The 23682-nt window shown below is 39.2% G+C and overlaps 1 long non-coding RNA gene across 2 annotated transcripts in view; it reads right to left on the bottom strand.

Annotated features, from left to right (window-relative positions):
- LOC109270080 (uncharacterized) overlaps positions 1-23682 on the bottom strand; it is a 529587-nt gene that overhangs the window by 418259 nt on the left and 87646 nt on the right. For both annotated transcript variants that reach the window (XR_008424280.1, XR_008424279.1), the window contains exon 3: positions 14927-15148. This is a non-coding gene — a long non-coding RNA (uncharacterized LOC109270080). The remainder of the gene's footprint in view (positions 1-14926; positions 15149-23682) is intronic.

A 23682-nucleotide genomic window follows, 5' to 3' on the forward strand; every position in this document is an offset into this window, starting at 1 on the left:
GTGTCTGCAGCTTATTAGAATCTTCTCTCTAGGTACTATCCCGCAAGGGCATCAAGGGTGACCTCTCAGCTTCTTGTCTTAGAAGCCGCTTAGATTAGGGAAGAGAAAATCATCTTTATTCCATGCACCAAATCTAACCCATTGGTGGAGTTATTACTGGAAGGTAGAGTTCTGAGTTCATGCCCAGGATCAATAGGAAAAAGAACTGAAATGATTTGTCTGGCATAAGCACACAAGGAGAAAATGGTGGCAGAGGTACTATGTGGTTGCTATCTTTGCCCCAAGCAAATTCTGCAATTACCTATATCATTAGGAGGTTAAACATACACACTTATATGCATCCTGTGACAAGTGCATTTCTTTATGCTATTGCTTATGTATATAGAAATTGCAGAAATGTAAACCTGTTTCATATAATCATTCAATAAAGATATTTTACAGTTCAGTTAGAAAACCCATTTTTATGTATCCATTTAACAAACTGAGTCATAATTATATGTACCACACATTATTCTAGGTACCTGGAGATATAGAGTAAGATGAATTGGTTCATGCTCTCAACGAATTCACAATCTAGAGTAAAAAATATAAAAATCATCATCAGACACTATGCCAGTGGAGAAAGGTACACAGAGGAGGAGCAACTAACTCTTCCTCAGAGAACTCAAAAGAGTTTTCTCAGAGGAAGTAGCATTGCTTTTGGTCTTGAAAGGCAGGTGTTTGTCAGGTGAGACTGGTCATGGCATTTCATGCATCAATTAATCAACAAACAGGGTCCTTTAGTTGTGCCAGAATCTGTGCAAATTGCTGGGAATAGAAATAAATGCCAAGTCATACCCTCCAAGAGCTGTGGTCTAGAAGTTTGGAGGTAGATGAATAGAATCCAATAAAGAAACAGATTGGAGTGGGAATAGAGATTGGAGTGGTGATAGGGACTGGAATGGTAATAGGCAGTATGATTCAAAGGAATATTACAAAAGATATTTTACCAAATAAATAACTTTATATATCATCCTCTTGGGAATTCTGTTTCCATTTAGAATATAAAAAGCTGGAAAGAGCTCAGTCCAAACCTAACAGTAAAAAGCTGGATGGACTACAAATCATAACTTCTCTTGAACCATCAGAGAGCTGCAATTATAGGACAACCTAGTAACCTGAATTCTAAGAAAAGATGGACCGTTCCGAGGAGAGCCAGGGCAGGAGCACTTGCTCATGAGAGCCACGGAAATGAAGGAAGAGATACTAGGTGCTAGGTAAGTGGGTAAGAATAATTCAGCTAAATATTTTAACCAATTGCAAAAGGTCAAGTGTGCGCTATCTTTTAACTCTCTCAACATGTCACAGCTACTCTGCAACCATTTGAAATAATAGGCTTCAGTAAAAAGGCAACAACTTATTTGGATTCAGGAATAGTTGGTTTTTCCAACCTTGACAGGTCCTAAATTTCTAGACTCTATTCCCTCTGTTTCTGCTATCAAATCATCAACACTCTGGCTCTGTGTAACCACTTTCTTAGAGTACTCACATGATAATCATATAAATGATCGTGGGTTCAGTGAATACACACACAATCTTAAGGAGGTAAAAGATGCTTATTATGGGACTTGTACACTAATTCATAAATCTCTAGAAACCTAAGAATCTCAATCCATTCCTATTTCCAAATATTTACCAACATTTAGATAACAGGACCAGAATCAGAATAAAGAGTCCAGAAATACACCCTTTCTCATTTAGTCAAAAGACTTTTGACAAGGCACCAAAGAAATTCAGTTGAGAAAGGAAGTCTCTTCAAAAACTATGTTAGAATAACTGGACATCCATAGCAAAAATGAGAGAGACAGAGAAAGAGAGAGAAAAAAATTACCTAATGCCATACACAAAAAGCAATTAGAGATGGGTCATAGACTTAAATGTATACAAAGGCAAAACAGTAAAGTTACTAAGAGAAAAAAAAAATCACAGGAGAAAATCTTTATAGCTTTGTAGTAGACAAAACTTTTTCAAGAAGGACATAGAAAGTATGAACCATAAAAGAAAAACATTGATAAACTGTACTGTGCCAAACTATAAAAATGCTCATTGAAAGACACCATCAAGAAAATAAATAAGCAAGCCATAGCCTGGGAAAAAATATTAACGGTGCATATACCTGACAAATACATTGTGTCCAGATTGTACAGAGAAATCCTATAAGTCAATTATACAAAGACAAAGAACAAAACGTCTTAAATGGGCATAAGACTTAAACGGCTCACAAATGAAGATATACAAATGGTCAATAAGCACATGTAAAATATTAAACATCATTAGTCATCACGTTAACACAAAGTATAATACATGACATGCCAGTATATACAACACACACACACACACACACACACACACACACACACACACACCTGTAATTTTAAAAATATTAACAACACAAATGTTGGAAAGGATGTGGAGCAGCCCAAATTTTCATTGGTTCTAGTGGGAGTAAACTTTCTACTTTGGGAAACGGGTTAGCAATTTCTTTAAAAGTTAAACATAATCTACCCTATGACCCAGAAATTCTATTCATAGATATTTTCCTAAGAGAATTGAAAATGTATGTTTACATAAAGCTTTATATAAGAATGTTCATAGCAGTTTTATTCATAGTAGCCAAAAACTGGAAACAATCCAAGTATACATCAACAGGAGAATGGAGTTTTTAAAAACTGTGGTACATTCAAAGATTGAATACTACTCATAAATAAAAAGAAATGAACTGCTGATACATTCATGAATGAATCTCAAAAATATTACGCTCAGTGAAAGAAACAAAACACAAAAGAGCACATACTGTATGATTCCATTTATAAGAAATTCAAGAATAGACAAAACTAACCTATAGAAAGCAGAGCAGTAAGTAGTTGAGGAATGGGTATGGGGTTGACCAGCAAGATGCATGAGGGAACATTCTGGACTAATGAAAATATTTTATGTCTTTATATGCAGTTGTCAAAACTGATTTAAGATGCGATTTTACCATGTATAAATTGTACCTCCATTTTTTAAAAAGGTTAATAAATGTTGCTAGGGGCCCCTGGATGTCTCAGTCAGTTGAATGTCTGATTCTTGATTTCAGCTCGGGTCATGACCCCAAGGTCATGGGATCAAGCCTCGAGTCTGGCTCCACACAGGGTATGGAGCCTGCTTAAGATTCTCTCTTTCTCCAGGCACCTCGGTGGCTCAGTCAGTTAAGAGTCCGACTCTTGATTTTGGCTCAAGTCATGATCTCAGGGTTCATGGGATCAAGCCTCGAGTCACAATGTGGAGCCCACTTGGAATTCTCTTTCTCTCTCTCTCTCTCTCTCTCTCTCTCTCTCTCCCTCTCTCCATCTCTCTCTAACCCTTTCCCCACTCATGTTTTCTCTCTCACTAAAAAGTAAAAATAAATTAAAAAATAAAATTAATTAAATAAAATAAATTAAAAATAAAAAATGAAATGAATATTGCTAAAGGTATAGATTTCAGGTGATACCTCCCTAGACATAATTGATAAAAATGTAAACTTTTCCTAATGTCCTGGCTTTGCACCTTCTTTTGACTTACATAAAGTTTGATTCTCCCTATACTTCCACAAATCTCCTACACTCAGGTTGGAGGAGTGGTCACCCCTAGCCATCTGAAATGTTGGCCTCAGATCCTGGAAGAGTGAAAAAAGTAGCATTTCAGAAGAAACTGAAAACAGGGTTGGACAAATCCAAGGGACACTACAAGAAGAACAGGAGCTTTACCAGCCTACTATGGGACAGTGACCAAGAGCTGACTCACCAGATACAAAACTATGTAAGGTGGTTATCAGGGATTGATTCTTCACACCCACCCCTTCTGTGCATAGATGCAGAGCCACAATAAGGATGTACTGCCTTATGTTTTCAACTAAACATAAACTGGGGGGTGTCTGGGTGGCTCAGTCAGTTAAGCATCAGACTTAGGCCCAGGTCATGACCTCACGGTTCATGAGTTTGAACCCCGCATCAGGCTCTGTGCTGACAGCTCAGAGCCTGGAGCCTGCTTCAAATCGTGTGTCTCCCTCTGTCTCTGCGCCTCCCCTGCCTACCCTCTGTGTGTGTGCCTCTCTCTCAAAAATAAATAAACATTAAAAAAAAATTTTTTAATAAACATAAACTGAAAATTTATTGAAGCCAATTACCTACTGTGTTGGCTTGAACTTTTCCATTTTGTCTTTAGAGTACTCAACTTTGAACATAATCTTGGCTGGATGAAGCCACCTGTACTTCGATCTCACAGAAGACTTTCCATAGAAGAGAACACAATTGACTTGCACTTAAGTGTTTTGTCTTGTAAGTGCTTTAAGTCATTGGTGCCAGCCTCAAGTTAGTTTCATGGCCAAAAAATAACCAATTTGGTCTGTGATTCCTGATAACAGCTGGCACAAATCAAGCTACCATCCTTCAGAACTGAAGTCTTTGGGCATACTGGTAAGTGGATGAAAAAATTTCAGCAGAGAAAGTTAGCTTTATTTTTAATGTGGTTATTCAATGCTGAGACAAGTGTTAGTGGATTTTAGAGACATGGAATAAGAATGGAAGTTTGGTGTTTTTGGTCACAGGAACATACTGTGACTTCTCAAATATAGAACAGATTACTTATTTTTTTTTAGAAAACAAAAGCATCTTGATGATTTAGGGGGCTATTTATTTACAAATGGATGAAATGGATGAGTCTTGCAGAATCTGATTCTAGACCCCAATATTCTCTAGGAAAAACTACAACCTAGGGGCACTTGAGCGATTCAATCGATTAAGTTTCCGGCTCTTGATTTCAACTCAGGTCATGATCTCATGGCATCCAGTCCCATGTTGGGCTCTGTACTGACAGCGTAGAGCCTGATTGGGATTCTCTCCCTCTCTCTGTCCCTAATCCCACACCTGTACGTGTGCATACACTCTCCCTCTCTCTCAAAAATAAATTTTTAAAAAAAAAAAAAAACCTACAACCTAAATGTAGTTTGTCTGCTTGTGACCAGTAAATGCAAGGGTGGGGGGAGGCCCTGGCCTTAAGTTTGCTTTGTAGCCCTCCCTAAACATACTCTGAAAGCAACCACATTACAGCGACAACAGCGTTGCAGTCCACTGAGTAATTTCTTCCTGGTAGATGTCCATTGTTATTTAATTCAGGGAAGTGTATATGAGGTTGCAATAAAAAGAACTATGCTTAGTGGTTAAATTTCTTATTTTCTTGTAATAATACCCTTCTATTTCTGTGACTATGTCTTTGCAGGTGCACCCTACTTTCTCCACTTGCCTGACCCAGTGGTTCTGTTCTATACAATTCAACTCCTTGACTCTCCATTATTTTTCTTCACTATCCCCCTACTTGTAGATTCCTCCACTAACATCTTAACTACCATGGTTTTAATGATAGTTCCCAATCTTACAACTACAGTTCTTCTGTCTTTTTTTTTTTTAATGCTAATCCTACTGTTTACTTTTCACTTGGATAACCCATCATACTGCCAACTCTGCAGATCAGGCCAGCACCACTCCTCACCTTCTATATCCCCTGATAGCACTCCCAGGCTGCAAGACTCTCATATCCAAAACCTGGACTGCTGATTTCTATTTCTCCTTTCTTCACCCACATCCTACCAGTCCTCAAGTCCTGGTAAATCTTCTCTCGTAATTCTCTCATAATCTCCACTACCCTTTCCATTGTCCAATACACCAAGATCCCCCTCTTGGATTGCTGCAGTAGGCTCTTACCAATTTCCCTAAGTGTCCACCTCCCATCTATTCACGTAGCAGCAATAGCAAAGGCACTTCAGACAACACAGTTGGGTGATCATGGGTAAACTGCTTAATTCCTAGAGGCACAGGTTCCTATCTGAAATGGGAAGGACAGTACCTCACAGGTTGGTGTGAGGGTACTTGAAGGATGCTAGAAGAATGATTTGTCTGAAGGCACTTTGCAAACAATGAAGTATTGTGCAAAGTGTTTGCCACCAGCTGGTAATTATCTTCCAAATAGACTAGAAACCCCTTGCCAGAGGGGCAAGGGTGTCACATTCCTGGATGTTCCTCAGAGTGCCCATTAGGAGGGTCCTCCACATGATAAGTGGTCACTAAATATTTGTTGTATAGAGTGAAGTCAGCCTGGCAGCTGCAGGCAGCAGATGATGGTGTCCCACAGCTCTGTTGCTACCTGCTGCCATCCAGTCATCCCTCCCCTTCCTCCTGCACTCACCCCAAGCCTGAATATCCCAACCTCCACAGGCACCAAATTCTCAATGCATGGCCTTTAACTTAGCTAGCGGCTGTGCAATATGATGTTAGTGATTTATGGGTACTTACCACTTTTTCCATTTTCAGGACAAAGAATGGGAGCAATGATAGCATGTTAATTGCTAGAAAGTCTGCTGTGACACTTTAGGTACCAAGGAAATTAGTACAGAGAGCTCTTTCCTGAGATCATTCAATTCTTTGGGAGCTTTATGCCCCAGAGAATGTGAATGGGAAATCACAACTCAGTCTAATCAATAGAGACTGTAAGGAGCTCTTATATAATCCTTCAAGAATCTATATCTCCATCAAGAAAGTAGGCCGAAGGAGTGAGGATGGGATGGATATAGTCCATCTGAATACACACAAAAACATTTTCCTAGAATCTTAGAATTGAAAGAGATCTTTATGTCATTTAGATCAAATTCCAAATCAAATACAATAATGTCTACTCTGATATGTCTCATGGTCCTCTACTTAAACACCTCCAATGACAGGAAGCCCGCTGTCTAGGAAGACAGCCTACTGATAGACCAACTATAAATTCCACTTCAGAGCACATCTAATCCAAATCCTGATTTCACAGATTATGAAACTGAGGCCTACAGAGTGGAGAGACTTAATATCACACAGTAATTTAGAGGCAGAATCAGAACAGAAATTCTTCTGCCCATAACAGAAAGTTAAAACACTTCTGCACCCCACACCATCCACTTTTATTCCTACTCTCTTCTCTGGGTTCCATCTCCAGAGCAACAGAGACTCTGTCTAATTCCTTTTCCACACGATAGCCCTCCAAATTTTTCAAGAAAGCTTTATTTCGGCTCTTGAGTCTTTCTGCAAAAGAAGAAGTTATGTTCTTTATTCCAGCCCTTGCCATCTTTCTTAACTTGGAATGACTCTACACTCTTCATCACCTTCAGCCCTTGATCACCCACAGGCTGAAGGCACTTTCTAAATTAAGGACACCCAGAACTGAACAAAATCCCAGCAGTAAACAGTACAGTGGGCTATGAGATTCCTTTGACCTTGACGCCTCACTTCTATCATTGTACCCAAAGACTGTTTTACCTTTTTAGAACCAGGTCATGTTGTTGAGTCTGTTATAATAGATATCTATTGAGTATTAATTCGACCCAGGCATTCCTCTAAGTACTTCACATGTGTTTAATTCTCACAAATATTCCCACAATTATTCCAACAATATTAGCTAGAACTAATATTATCAGGAAGGAAAATAAAACACAGACTTTAAAAAACATACCCCAGATCATACAGCCAGTGAGTAGCAGAACCCAGATTCTAACCCAGGCAGATGGCTTCAAAGCCTGCACTCTTAACTTAAGGCCACACATGACTTAAAGGAAAATAAGCCTCTTTATTTAAAAAATTGTTAATTCTGGGGTGCCTAGGTGGCTCAGTCAGTTGAGCATCCAACTCTTGGTTTCAGCTCAGGTCATGATCTCACGGTTGTGGGCTCGAGCCCCGCATTGGACTCTGCACTGCCAGTGTTTGGGATCCTCTCTCTCCCTGACCCTCCCTTGCTCTCTCTCTCTCTCTCTCTCTCTCTCAAAATAACTAAATAAACTTAAAAAATTCTTAGTTCTATTCGTTTCTGTCAAGGGAGACCTCTCACAGCCTATGAAATGGGATATTTTGCTACATTTGCATCCATCTCTATTAAATTTCAGATTGTGAGTTTGGGCTTCTCCTTTTCCACTTTCATTCTATAATTCAATATATTAGCTATTTTCCTTCAGTTTGTGTCATCTTCAAATCTGATAATATGCTTTCCAGCTCTCCATTTAAGTTGTTGGTAAAAATTATAACTAGCAGAGGGGCCTGATGATATGAAAACTTGACTGGCAGTAAAAAGTAATCTAAGAGTTGGCCCTTCTTCACACCTCTTGCTTAGCCAATCAGAAAGCTACATAACTACTCTATTTTCTAGCCCACATTTCTTCATTTCGTCAGAAGGATATAGTAAAGAAATTTAACAAACACTGTATAAAAATGGGTACTAAGACTACAGAATTCCCCCAAACCTCTGTGTCTAGAATATCTTTATGAAAATGAGGTTAACATGGTCTGATGTGTTCTTTGTGAATCCTTGTTACCTCTAAAGCATTACAACTTGGCAAATTACTTAAAAATCATCTGTTTTAATGGTCTATTTTAGAAACGGGGCCTAAAGTTGTCATTAAGCTTATCACCTATAGTGTCTAATATTCACCTTTTGCCCTTCTTACAGGCTTGTAGGAACTATGGCTTTCTCACTCACTCCGCATCCATCATCAGAACCCCAATAAAAGTTTCCAGCAGTGCTACCTCAAATACATATGCACGTGATATTCTTTCAATATCATGGGCAGTTGGTCTTCTGAACCTAGGATTTGAAACGTATTTTCACAGCTTCAGATTCTTTCATCCACTCGCCTCTGTTGTATCTTCACTTAGGTGTCTATGAAGCATTTCCAATTTAATATGTATCAAATGGAGCTTCTAATTGTTGCCTCAGTCTCAAACTTGCTCTTCCCACAGTCTTTCCCTTCTCCATAAATGGTCAGGCCACAAATCCTGGAATCATCCTTGATTCTTCTCCTTCTCTTACATTGTATAAACAATCCATTAGCAAATCCTATGGGCCTTGCCTTCCAAAATTTTCCAGAATCCAACCACTTCTCAATACCTCTACTGTTACATTCTAATCTAAGCCACCGTCATCTTTCTTCTGTACTATTGAATTAGTCTCCTAATTGGTATCTTACTTCCATCCTTATTCCACGTAGAAGATGCTATTGGTATGCTCGGCCATGCCCCCTGGAACCCCTTCTACCAATGTGGTTGGTTAGCCCTTTCCAATCCATTGTGAATGCATCCATGAGGACTGCCCTTCAGCAATAGAAGCCACTGTACCTGGATGTGCCTGGGATTTAGATTCTCCATCCCTTTCCTCAGAGTCTTTAGCCAGTAACCAAGGTGAGGGTAAAAAGCCCCTCTCCCTTGACTCAAGTGAGGAAAACTCTACAGTGAAATTATGTTACAGAGCTTGCCATGGGATCAGGCTGAAGCTTCACATCACCTAAAACCATTTTCTTGCCACTGTCCTTCTTCATTTCTACCCTGCATCCTTCACTCCCTACCAGTTTCTTCATTAATCATATGCACATATTCATCTCAGGCTCTACTTCTAGAGAACTCAATGTAACACACGCCCCTTAGTGCAGCCACAGTGATCCTATTAAAATATTCACATCATTCCTTTGCTCAAAACTCTCCATTGGCTTCTCATCTCACTAAGAAAAAAAAAAAAAAGAAAAGAAATCCAAAGTCTCTACCGTAACCTAAAAGACTCTCCATGGTCTTCCCCAGCTATCTTTCTGACTTGCTTCCTTTCCCTCTCCCCACTCATTCACTCCACTCTCACTGGCCTCCTTGATATTGATAATGATTGATGTGCAATCTCCTCTCTCAGGCTGTGTACCCAACTTTCCTCCACCAAGAAATCTCTCCCCTGAGGTATCCATGAGGTGTCTTCACTTCTTTCAAGTCTCAGTTCAAATGTCACTTATTATTGAGGTCTTCTCTAATTACCCTATTATAAAACAGCATACATGTCCCACTTCCTGTCACTCCCTTCCCAAGAGAATGTAAATTCCCTGAGAGTGGGAGCATTGCTCTGTACACTCTTATATCCCCAGCACCCAAACAGTGTCTGGCATATATTAGGCACTAAATAAATTTGTTGAATTATTTAAACAGACTATCTTTTGACTTCCTATACACAAACCACACAAACACACATACACATCCAAAAACTACCTCTGATTTCAAAGCCCTATTAGCACTATCTGTTCTATTTTTTTATAGCTTGGGAACCATTACCTGTGATGGCCACGACAGAAGAAAAATAGAAGTTGAGTTGTTATGACTTACTGCTGTAATCTATTAATGTTCTTCCACTAGAAAAAAATGGATAATATGGGGAAGTCTAGAAAAAATAGAGCTTTGCAAACCAGAAAGCTTGAGAATTGTACTGTTAGCTCAAAAGGCTTATAGTCAAGTTGCTAGGCAGGTAACTCCAAAATATGAAGCATAGTTGCCATCATTAGTGAAAATTAAAGGAATGAAAATTAAAGGAATGAAATTTAAAGTTAAGAAAAACTTACATAACAGAGATCATTGATATTTAAAACCAAAGAAAGTCCTATAATTATTTAATCATATAAAGAGTGGATATATTTCTCTCAGTACTCATAGAAAGGTTTATGTGGTAGGTTCTTGGAATGGACAAAAACTAACACAAAAGAATTTTGGATTTGTAGCACATGAACCATGAAAATGACACTGAGGTGTTTAATCTATAATTTTTAAATGTATAAAATCGATGCTGAGGCAAAAAGGACTGATGGTATGAGAGGCACAGGTTGATCTATGAGAAGGAATGCTTTGCTTAGTTCAAACCACAACTCAAAAATCTAGGAAAAGCTGTCCTTACCCACAGTTTAGAACACCTCCCTCCCTATTCCAAGTTCTTTGAATATACCCTTATTCTTCCAAACAGATGAGTTCATCAAAAATGTTATAAAAGTCAGTGTATATATTAGATAAGTAACCTATAGGAAGTTTTCTAGCTTGTTTGCAGTTAGTGGAGGGAGAGGTTAGCTCTGGGCTTCTCCCTATACCAAGCCCTACAGAGCCTCTCCTACTTCTTCAGCTTCATAGTTAGATTCCTGACCGCTCTGGGACATGCCTGCTCTATCCTGAGGTCTTCCCACCCTCCCTTCCAGTGAGGTCCCCCAGAAGCTGCTCACGTCTCATGTCCCTCTGCCTACACCCATAGTCTGCCCATTTGAACATTTCTCCAGTGTGCTCCATGCTCTCTGTAGCCACATTTGACAGCTCTCCCTGCCTTCTTTCTCTCAGCCACCAGATCCCTTGCTCTGTTTCTTTTTTTTTTTTTAATTGAAGTATAATTAATGTACAGTGTTATACTAGTTTCAGGAGTACAATGCCATGATTCAACAATTCTACATCATTCATCACAATAAGTGTTCTCTTAATCCCCATCACCTATTCCATCCATCCCCCCACCCACCTCCCCTCTGGTAACCACCAGTTTATTCTCTATAGTTAAGAGTCTGTTTTTTTGTCTCTTTTTTTTTCTTTCTTCATTTGTTTTGTTTCTTAAATTCAAATATGAGTGAGATCATATGGTATTTGTCTTTCTCTGACTGACATTTCATTTAGCATTGTATCTTCTATGATGTTGCATCCATGATGCAGATCCATCTGTGATGTTGCAAATGGCAAGATTTCATTCTTCATTATAGCCGGGTAATATTCCATTGCGTATATATACTATATCTTTTTTATGTAATCATCAATCGATGGACACTTGGGTGGCTTCCATGTCTTGGCTATTGTAAATAACACTGCAATAAACATAGGGGTGCATGTATCTTTTCAAATTAGTGTTTTTTGTTTTCTTTGGGTAAATACCCAGTAGTGAAATTACTGGATCATCTGGTAATTCTATTTTTAATTGTTTGAGGAACCTCAATACTGTTTCTACAGTGGCCGCACGCACCAGCTTGCATTCCCACCCACAGTGCACAAGAGTTCTTTTTCTCCATATCCTTGGTGGCTGTCCCTGCCTACCCTCTGCTCTCTCAGCTACCAGGTGCTTTGCTCTGGTTCTTTATTGATCCTACTGGGAGATAAACCTCTCTGTATGACAGGGTCTTCACTGTTCCCAAAGGGAATCATTATTTATTTCCCAAAGACACCTCTTTTACCCTTCGACCTTCCCCCAACAGCTCCCTCTACAACCTGTTACAGGGCTTTTCAAAGAGTAGTCCCAGATCCCCTGAGACAAAATCTTGGGTCTGGGCCAGAAATTCTCAGTGTGCCATGTGTCATTTCTAACAAGCTTCCTAGGAGATTTTGTTGCACATGTAAGTTAAAGAACCACTGCATTCATGTACCTCAAGGGAGTACCTCTGTAAATCTCCCTCCTCATCTCACAGAAGTCCCCACCCCTCCCCATGGGTAGCATCAAAGAGGGGAGATGGTCTATGGTCAGGGCCTTTTAGAGGCCACACCACTTCTAATTTCTGAGAATGACGATATCTTAGAAAATGAAAAAAATATCAAAACAGCATGACAAAAATTGACATATTTTAAATGTTTGCACTCAATAAACATATATAGTGCAATACAATTGTGCTATTCACAGGTTTACAAAATATAAAATTTATAGCACCCCACAGCTAATGCAATCTGGTCATAGAACACAACTTTCAAGTCATGCTTAACAGCTGTTTTGGGATATTTTTATGTGTTTTGTTATTAGATCAGTGTATGTCTGTGGCTATGCTAACCCCATTTGGAAATAACATCAAAAGTCTAAATTTGAGGTTGTTCTTAAATGTGAGGTGTTGGCAATATGGCCCTCCTGATGCTCATTGTGTCGCCCTATCCCTTATCTCTTCGAAAGTGGCAAGACCCCCCTTCCTGGGACATAGTCCTAGATCTACTGTGTGGTGAAAGAAACAAAGGTCACTCAGCTGGAAGGGTGAGTACAGCCAACATGGAAGTAGAACAAGAATAGCTGGGAGGTTTGGGGACATTCACAAGGTGAGTCCTCCCCAAGTGTGCTCTTTTATTGGAGGCAAACCCAGCAGACATTACTGACCCAGCCTAGGGAGAGAAAACTGCCTCTGTGGAGTCAGATCAGCGTGCACTTGTCACTCTGTGGTTGGTGGCTGCTTGTTACCCCCATCCTCTTCCCCATCCCAATCCTATTCAGGTCTTGATTGAACCTCCCAGCCTGTTCTCTGCCTTGTTACAGAAAATTGAGACGGGATACCTGTCTGAGCCAGGGAGACCCTCCTGGGACTGTTGTAACAACTAGTGAGAGATCCTCAAAGAGGGGTGGATGGCAGGGTCAGGGACTCCTCCTCACACTTCTCAGTGACACCCTGGACAGCTGGGATTTAGTTTCAGGGGGGAAGATGGTGGAGTTCATTCTAGTTACATAAGTTAAAATTTCCCTCCATGCTCACCTTGTTTCAATCAAGAAAATCTGAATCCTTACAATCAGCAACACTCACTAGAGAAAGGAAGTTCTAAGGGAAAGAGGTTTAAGTTCTTCTGGGTTTCATTCACACTTTACCCTGAAACCCAGGATTGAAATTCACACTATTTGGCAGACACTTGGAGCTGGGGTTGTTGTCTTTCATCCCTTTTCTCCCCCAGGAAAAAATAAAAATCCTTTCCACACCTGAAGGCTTTCTGCTTTCCTGCCATCATACCAAAGTAAAGCGTCATCTCCCTGGCAACTTGTGCCTCGTGTGAGAAAAGAGTAAGCCCCTGGGCACATGTGTCCGGCACCTATCTGGGAGGAGAGGGGTCTCCACAAACGTACTCCTGTCTCTTCCCAAACAGACATTCTGGCATTATATTCAATCCCTAACTGTGTGGATTTATTTAGCTACAGTGTTATCTCCATTAAGCCACAAGTAAGAGACAATTCTCTGCTTTTATTTATAACCTGAAGGGATTATTTTTCAGTTAAGGCTTTAAGAATTCAGATCTATCAGGAAAGAACAGCTTGTGTAATGAACTTCCTGTTTTCATCATATTTGGACACCGAGCCTCCTTGTTGCCTGTTATTATTACCCAGTTAATATGAACTGCCTGGAGTTTATTTTTAGCTGCGTTGACTCTATTGTAAGGACTGCATAACTGCTTTCAAAATGGGAAAATGTAATTACGGGATCTAACACTAAGTTGGGGATATTCTTAGGTTCTTTCACAAGGCAGTGGCTTAAAAAATGAAAATAGACCATTTTAAATGGCTAAAGAAAACACAGTTATTTGATCCAAAATAGCCCATTGATCCTTTTACAAACTAAACACTTACTTCACAGAATAAAGTCTCATTTTTGTTTAAGTGACCTAAACATATGAATTTATTTCCAAGTTCAGAGCAGGGGGAGTCGAGTGAGGAGGAGAAATTGGTGGAGAATTGAGGCAGGAAAGGTTTAAGCAACATCTACTAAAAGAGCACAAGATTAAAACCATGCTGAAGGCACCTAAACTCCTACCATGGGGGTTAACAGATAAGGGTTGGCGGTGGGGGTGTGAATCTCAGCACATCTTGGATCATTCTATTGTGTGCACCAAGTGTCTCATTCAGGGGCTTCACGGGCAGGGAGAAGCCTGCACTCAGAGGGCTGTGTAGGCTTGCCTTTCACATTTGGGGGCCTTGAATTAGTCACTTGCACAGTCCACTGCCTCAACACCCACCTCTTCTAAGACTCCAGGTACTCACCACTGCATTATCCCTTCATTCAACAAAAATGTACAATAGTTCCCCCTTATTGGGGATATTGGTTCAGAGAACCCCAGTGGATGCTTGAGACCCAGAGTATGGAAATATATATATTTAGTTATATATAGTTACTTATTTATATTTATTTATATACATATACACATATACCTGTGGTAAAGCTTAATTTAGAAATCAGGCACATTAAGAGATCAACAATAAGAGTAAAATAGAACACTTATAACAATATACTGTAATAAAAGTTATACGAATGTGGGCTCCCTCTCAAAATATCTTATTGCATGGTACTCACCCTTCTGTTGAGTGTGTGAAATGATAAAATGCCCTCGTGATGAGATGAGGTGAACAACCAGGCGTTGTGTCCTAGCGTGGGGCTAACTCATGCTACGTCAGAAGGAGATGTGCCTGCTTCCTTACCTCCATCACCATTGACCACAGGAGGGTAACTGAATTTGCAGACAGTGACCCCGATAGCAGGGCACACTGTATTGCTCACTCAGATTGTGCTGGGTTCCTGGAATGAAATGGCAAACAAGACATGGTCTTAGATCTAAGTGTGACAAATGGACGGGTAGACAGAAGTCTAGGGGATTCTAGAAGCACTGGTGTACACCTAACCCAGCCTGGATGAGAGGGGGAAGGCTTCCTGGAAGAGCTGATGTCTTGAGCTGAGTCCTGAGGTACAAGCTGAGCTTATTCTGAAGAATGGCACTGTAAGCAGAGGAGGAGGCTGGGCAGAAAATCCAGATGTGAAAGGAACTGTGGCAAGGTCAGGTAGCCTGACTGAAGGGGAGAGTGTAAAGGAAGACAAACAGAATGAAGCCTGCTGTGTTGTGTGGGGGCAGGTTGTAAGCCATAGGAAAGCCTTTTAGGTTTATCCTGGGAGTAATGGGGGCAAGTTACTATAAGGTTCCAAGGGAGAAAATATATAATAAATACCACTGTGGTCCCTTTGATGTATGAATAGACAAACAAGATGTGGTATATACATACAATGGAATGTTATCCAGCCTTAAAAAGGACAGAAAGGCTGACGCATGCTACAACGTGGATGAACATTGAGGACATTATGTTAAGTGAAGTAAGCCAGTCACACAAGGACAAATAATGTATGACTCCATTTATATGAGGTCTCTAGTGCAGTCTGTGACTTTCGTAGTCACAGAAAGTAGAATGGTGGCTACCAGGGGCACCTGGGTGGTTCAGCTGGTTAAGCATCCGACGCTTGATTTCGGCTCAGATCATGATCTCATGGTTGGTGAGATGGAGCCCCATGTTGGGTTCTGCTCTGACAGCGCAGAGTCTGCTTGGGATTCTCCCTCTCCCTCTCTCTCCGCCCCTCCCCTGCTTGCCCTCTATCTCTCTCTCAAAATAAATAAATAAACATTTTTTAAAAATTAAAAGAAAGAATGGTGGCTGGCAGGGCTTGGGGCAAAGGATCATGGGGAGCTAGTGTTTAATGGGTACAGACTTTCCATTTTGCAAGAAGAAAAGACTTCTGGAGATGGTCGCATAGCACTGTGAATGTGCATAATGCCACTGAACCATACAAGTTAAAATGGCTAAAATGGCAAATTTTATGGTATGCGCATTTTACCACAGTTTTTTAAATTTTTAATCAAAAAAAGAAATATCACTGTGGTGGCTGGGTTTATATGTATGTGTATACATATGTAAATGTGTATATAAATATATATATATACACCATATTATAGGTATATGTACACACACACTGAAGTGGCCAGATTAATATATTATTATGTATGATATATAATATATATGTTTATTTGTATATACATATCCAGCTACTGCAATGATAATTGGTCATACACACACACACACACACACACACACACACACGCGCACACACAAATGTATATCTATACATAGGTAGATAGGTGTATGTGAGTACATCTATGTATCTCTGTGTGTGCTTGTGTGTGTGTGTGTGTGTGTATACAGAGAGAGAGAGAACAGAAAAGTAGAGGTGAGGACACCAGTTAGGAAGCTGTTGCAATAGTCCAGTAAGGTATAAACAGGCCTGAATTTTAGGCTGTGTGAATAAAGAGAAGAGAACAAAATCAAGGTTCATTTGGACAGTAGAATAGGAAGACCTAGTACTGACTGGAAGTGAGCACTGAGGGAAAATTCATTTGCTACTCCTTTTCAAGGAACCCCTCCAGCATGAAAAGAGACACAGCTACTCTAGTATTTCTTTCCCTCATGCTAAACCTCCCCATTTCCTTCAAGTGCTGCTAGTGCAATATGGTTTCCTGCCCTTGCCATCTCAGTCATCCTTTCTGAAATATATATGTGTGTGTATATATATATATATATATATATATATATATATATATATATATATGTATATATGTGTGTGTGTGTGTATATAACTTGCTAGTGTCCCTCTTAAAACATAGTACAAGTATATTAATATTTAATAATACCATAATATACTATTTATATATAATACTAAATGTAGTATTAATTTTGAGTTGATATTTATATTTTCAAACTATCAGCACTTGGACATCTCAAATTGGATCTGTCCAAAACGAAAGTCCTGACCTTCCTTCCACAGTCTTCTTCATCCAAGACATGGCAATTCCATCCTTTGCACTCCTTGATGCACTTATTCAGACCAAAAACTCACCTTTTTTCACAACTCCTATCCTAACAGTCACCAATCCTGGTGGCTCTACCTTCAAAATATGTCCAGCTTTTCCCCACTTTCACCAGTACAGCCCAAGTCCAACTGGCCATCATCTCCTAGCTAGGTTTCCTGCTTCCACTTTTCCCACATCTCACTACTGTCTATTTTCCACAAAGCAATCAAGTGATGCTTTTAAAACATGTCAGATCACCTTACTCCTCTGCTCAAAACCCTCCAGTTGTTCCCTGTCTCATTTTTTAAACCCCTTAAAATGGTCTACATGATCTGGCTCTCTACTCCCTCTATGGCCTCTCAACCACTCTCTTTCCATGCTCCATTCCTGCCACATCAAACATGCCAAGCACAGACCTACTTTGGGATTTTTGCACAAACTGTTCCTCTGCATGGAAACTTTTCCCAGAGGGACTCACATAACTCTCCCCTTCCAATCTCTGCTCAGATGCCACCTGGTCACACTATTTGAAATAGCAACTCCACACTCACACCCTGTGCACTCTATCTCTCAGTTACCCACTTGACTTTTCCCATAGCACTTATCACCAACTGTCACACCATGTATTTTTTTGTTTATTATTGACTATCTTCCCCCTGTCCCTACTAGAATGCAAATTCTGTAAAGACAGGGAGCTCTGTCTGTTCTGTTTACTGATGTATCCTTGGCACCTAAAATGGTCTTTGGAATACAGTAGACTCATATATGGAGAATGAATGAGTGAATGAATGAGTATGTTCCCAGCTAGACGCCCTGGGGTCAGGCCTACAAAAACATCTCTACTCAATTGCCTGCACTTGTCCTAATAAACCACCATAGTTCTACCCACCATCTTTTACTAATTTCTTCTTAGGGCTTGGGCAAAAGGTATTGACTTAATTCAACTATGAACCTTATGTCATAATTTCCTTAAATAGTAGAGCTGTACATGCTACAATAAAATGGATCTCTTCAAGGCTTAACAAAATCTATGAAGAATATTTTCATCTAATTCTGAATTTTAATGAATAGTTATAACGATGAGTAATTAATTTTGATATTCATAGAAAATGAAATGCATTTCTTCCTCTATGAAAATCTAGTACTTTAGGAACAACAGATTCTTGGAGAAAAAAAATCTTAATGAGATCATTAAAGTTGGAAGGATTATACCAACCTAAGCCATAACAGGCACAGCAACTGAATGGACACCAAATGGCATCCTCTCTGTTGTGCCCAACTCTGCTACCCAAGCTCATCAATTCCTCTGATCTGTATGAAATTGCCAGTGGAGAAGTACTTGGGGTAAAGTATGAGTTTCCTGGTAACTAAAGCACAAAGAGAAATGCCCACTCTCTAACCTATGTTATAAGCAAAGAAAAGTTATGTCCTAAATTCAAAAGGAATTTATCACATATTTGTTTTAATAATAGCTTGTAGGTGACATAAGGCACTACACCCTCAGCAATGATATTTGCAAAAAAAATGCATAAGCATTGTTCCAATGGACAATTCATATATTGATTCTCACAAAGGCTCAAACCAGACCGCTAAATTTTTAACACGGTGGGAGTTTTTCTATCAGGAATTTATATCAGGCCAGATACGTTGCTTCCCAATACCACAACGAATCACAAGAACAGAGATTAGAGTTCCTGGAAGAAAAGTGGAGAGACAACCCATTTTAAATCATCTCTCTCCAATATCATGTGTCTTAGGTGAGCCTTTGGCAAGTGTACAGTTACAAGTCACTTCAGGATTGAATTCACTGACAAGTGTCTGAAGTGCCAATAGTCTATGCTGTTGATTATCCATAAGCTTTAAACACCAGATGTGCAGGAAGTGAAGCTGACATTCTGTTGTTAAATTTTTAAGAACCTAACTTGTATTCTTGCCATTCCATTTCTGCACAAAGATAAGCTGCAGGGGTTCCTGCAGGTGACACCAGTATTTCCCGCAAAACGGAGTTTGAATCCACTCACACACTTAGACGCACTCTTTTGAGGATCCCAAGTTTTTCACTATATTGCAGAAGGCGATTTCATCCAAGGTTTTTCCTAGGGCAGGTGTAACCAATCAATCATTTCAACTATTTTTAACAATAAAATAAAAACAACAAAATGAAACACTCTCCTTGTGGACCCAGTTGAACCAATATCTGGAATGCCTGTCACAAGGAGTTGTTAGCGAAGGAAGGAAGGAAGGAAGGAAGGAAGGAAGGAAGGAAGGCAGGAGGGAGGGTGGAGGCAGGTTGGGAGGGAGGGAGAAAGAAAGGGAAGGAAGAAGGGAGGAGGAAATGCTCCTATGGACCAGGGGAGTTGACTTCTGGATTAAGGTTATCTGACATTGTATATCTGATGTTGAGGAGCCTCTGCCAAAAGCAGCAATTTTAGCTCTGATAGAGTCGATGCTAAGCTGCTCTTTCTAACAATAATTAGTCAGCAGGTTCAGCTGCTTCTTTTATAGTATTGTTTATTACAAAACATTACAAAAACATTGACAAAACTCAAAAGAAAGAAAAATCCACCCAAAATCCTGCCATCCTACAAACCAAACTGTTTACATTTTTTTCATGCTCCCTTTTAGTCCCTGTCCATATGCAGACAGAATTTTTGCAGTTGTAAGCATAGCACAGATACAATTTTGTAGTCAGGTTTGTCTCAATTAGAGTTTTAAAGCATTTTTCTAGTTCACTCTGTCATCCTTGGTTTCACTACCGGGAACACTTCACCCCCGCCATCCTTACTGACCTCTCATGGGATCCTAAATGGTGAGGAAGGCTTAGAAAGAATAATAATCAATAGAATTAGGGGAAAGGGCTATTTTTAAATTCCTTGTTTAAGGATGGGGGGTTTAGAATTAAACGTGTGTAGAAAGTATTTCTCTCAACCTTTGTTTGCTCCCATGGCTGGAAACCTTCATGAAAACAGCTACATTTCCCACCATCAAGCATGTTTTTGTTATCTTAAGAAAGAGCCCTTGCAGGTATTTCCTCTTTACCTAGTTTGTTTTGAAGGCCTGCTTAGTATTTAGGACATAGGCATATACAGACATCTTTTCCTCCATCTGCTATAATGATTTACGTAACTTGGAAGTTAAGTGTGGATACTAGATACAGAATCCATATAAACATGAAGTGAAATATTCAGCTGTCAAAATGCTGAGTACCTGGATGCATCTTTTTACATTTTAATTTGCAGCTCTGTAGTCACTGGCTTCCACACCAAATGGCACGTCAGACTCATGTTGGCAGGAGCTGGTAAAAAATAGAGATCATGGGATTCACCCTTGACCTTGTGAAGCAGAATCTCTGGGGCTTGGCTATGGACTGATGTTCGGTAACATCATATATCATAAATTGTCAGAGGTCTCTCTTTCTTAATAATAGCTCTGATTATTATGGGTTCTGGATTTTTATGGGGATGAAAGGGAAAACAGCTGTAAGGATTTGGAGAAGGCATGGTAATATGGAAGAAGAATGTGGCCTATAGAAGCTTTGTTGAAATTTTTCTCTTTGAGCTAGATAGGCCTAAAATGTGAATTACCTGCTCCAGCAATTCTAGCAAGAATCCCAAAGTCAATAGTTTCCCATCTTGGTAAGCCAATCTATCCTAAATTTTCTATACACAATCCTGGAACCCCAAGGGCCATGGTCACAAAGGGGAGGATATCTGTTGGTGACAAGGTTGGGGAAGCATGTATCAAATCTCTCTTGGTTTTTTTTTTTTTTTAATTAGAATACTTTGGATGGAACTACAGTGTATTATGCTAAGTGAAATAAGTCAGTCAGAGAAAGACAAATATCTGATTTCACTCATATGTGGAATTTAAGAAACAAAACAGATGAATATAAGAGAATGGAAGGGAAAATAAGATACAGAGAGGGAGGCAAACCATAAGAGACTCTTAAATACAGAGAACAAACTAAGGGTTGCTGGAAGGGAGGTGGGTGGGCAGATGGGCTAAATGGGTGATGGGCATTAGGAGGGCACTTGTTGGAACGGGTGTCATATGGAAGCGATGAATCACGGGGTTCTACTTCTAAAACCAGTAGTTCACTGCATGTTAACTAACTTGAATTTAAACAAATAAATTTAAAATAAAGTACAAAATAAAACTGCATTTACACAGTAAGAAAAAAAAAGAATACTTTGACTCCAGAAATCTTTCATTTTTAATTCAATTTTAAATTAATTTTTAGAAGCATGGATTCATGTATTAACTAGTTAATTTTTTTTTTAACTGAAGAGTGGGTTATACCCATATGTGGCCTTTTCAAAAAAAAAAAATGATCTCACCCGTGGCCCAATTAGTGTCCTGGAATCTGACCAATCAGATTGCTAGTCCCTCCTTTTCAGAGTAATCAAAGAAGTTAGAGGGCAGAAAGATAGAATTTTTTCCTCTCTCCCTACATTAGACAAAGAAGGAGGAAAGCTTTCCAGGAACAAATAACAGAAAAAGCAAGGAAGAGAGGTACTACAGACCCTAATGTGTGCAAAGAGTTTGTGATTCACCACCCAAGTCCTAGCTACAGTGAAGTCATATGAATGCAGTTATTTTTGATCACCATACCTAGAAGTGAGTACCATTGGCATCTAGTGGGTAGAGGCCAGGGATGCTGCTAAACATCTTAAAATGGCACAGGATAGCCCCAACACAACAAAGAATTATCTGGCCCAAATGTCAACAGTGCAGAGGCTGAGATACCTGCTGCAGTGTGAAGAGTGAGGTGGTGAACAATAGGTAGGAAATAAACCTGAGAGGCTCATAAAAACCAGATCATGGGACACCTTGAATTTTATGCCAGGGAACTTTATTTTTTTCCATTTTACTTTTATTTTATTTTATTTTATTTTATTTTATTTTATTTATTTTTACTGTGAATGATGGAGAACCACTGAAAGAAAATTACATGATTGAATTTGGATTTTAAATATATCACTCTGAAGGCATTCTGAAGGGTAAATTGGAGGAGGCCATAACTGGAGAAAAAGAAAGTCCTTAGGATGCTGTTATAAAGGCCCAGAGAGAAATGTAAGGGCCTAGGATAGCACAGTGCCAGAAGGCACCAAAGAAGAGAGGGTCAGCACACATGTAGGATGTGAAAGTTCAGCAGGTATTGGGAACTGAATGGGTATGAGGTGGGCAGGAAGGATTCCAGGATAACTCCCATATTTTCTTTTAGATGATTGGATGGACAATGGTTAGAAGGGAACATTTATGGAAGAAAAAAATAATGTATCCAGATAAAAGTTTCACAAAGTTATTCTTTGGAGGAGATAAAATAGGTAATAGAATCTATTCACTCAACAAATATTTTCATAACCATTATCTGTAGAAAATAATTGCTAACTAAAGCTGGTTAGCTCCTTATGCAAGCAAGCTATTAGACTGAGCCTTAAGTCTTTCAACTTAAGAAGAAATTTGATGTTATTTTGAGGAAGTCTCTAAGAGCCTTAACGGTTCTCTAATTTCAGGAGATGGAAAGTTTCCCTTTTTGAACCTAGAGTCAACTACACTTAGGGTTTATCTTGAGGGAACCATACCTGTGGAGTTAATTAAGGTAAATAGGTTGGCAAGGACTTCAGCCAACTACTCTAGCAAGACCAAAATAATTCTGTCAGCAAAGATTTTCTTCTGGAGCTCGTTTCAACCTTGAAAGACTGGACTTTTTTTTAGAGTTGATGAAAATAATGGATTCTGGCTTTGGAGAATACTGGAGACAACAAAATGCAGAGATGCAGAGTCGAAATTGAGATGATTTGTTTAGTAATCAATCCATGCACGTGATTCTGAATTTCCTCATACTGAAATGACACCAAAGAAGATAAAATCCTCAAATCTGCATGGTTGGTGTCCCTGCAGTCAAGCACAAAATATTCCAGAATATTTTATGTAATTTAATTTTTGGAAAGGATAAGCTGTTTTTAGAAGAACTATAATTTAATGAGTCTTTGGATGACTTGATCTCTTGTTATATTTGAGATAATATCTTGACAATATGGCCTGGAATTTTTTTTCCTTTATGATCTCTTTTATGAAGCAAGAGATAAAAGAACTTGCTCTTGAATAGTCCGGCAACATAAGTACTAAAACCACAGTTTGTTAATATTACAAATAGTTATTTTTGAAGACTTCCAGAATAAAATATGTGCTATAAATTCTGGGTTACCATAAATTTACTTGTTCACTTCAGTTTAACATTATCCCTAAAATCTCACTGATTGAGTTATGTGTAGGGACAGATACAAGGATGATTTTGAAAGTTCAGATTAAGTTTAAGGGAAAAATATTTACTTTCAACCAGTCTAAAATTTCCAACTCAAGGTTGTAGATAAGCTCTGAAGACCTAACTCTTCAATCATCAATAATGCTGCCTCTGGTTGGAAATGTAAGTAAAAGC

This window comes from Panthera pardus, unplaced genomic scaffold (assembly GCF_024362965.1).
Source record: "Panthera pardus isolate Hobbes unplaced genomic scaffold, ASM2436296v1 HiC_scaffold_20, whole genome shotgun sequence".
Classification (NCBI taxonomy): Eukaryota; Metazoa; Chordata; class Mammalia; order Carnivora; family Felidae; genus Panthera; species Panthera pardus.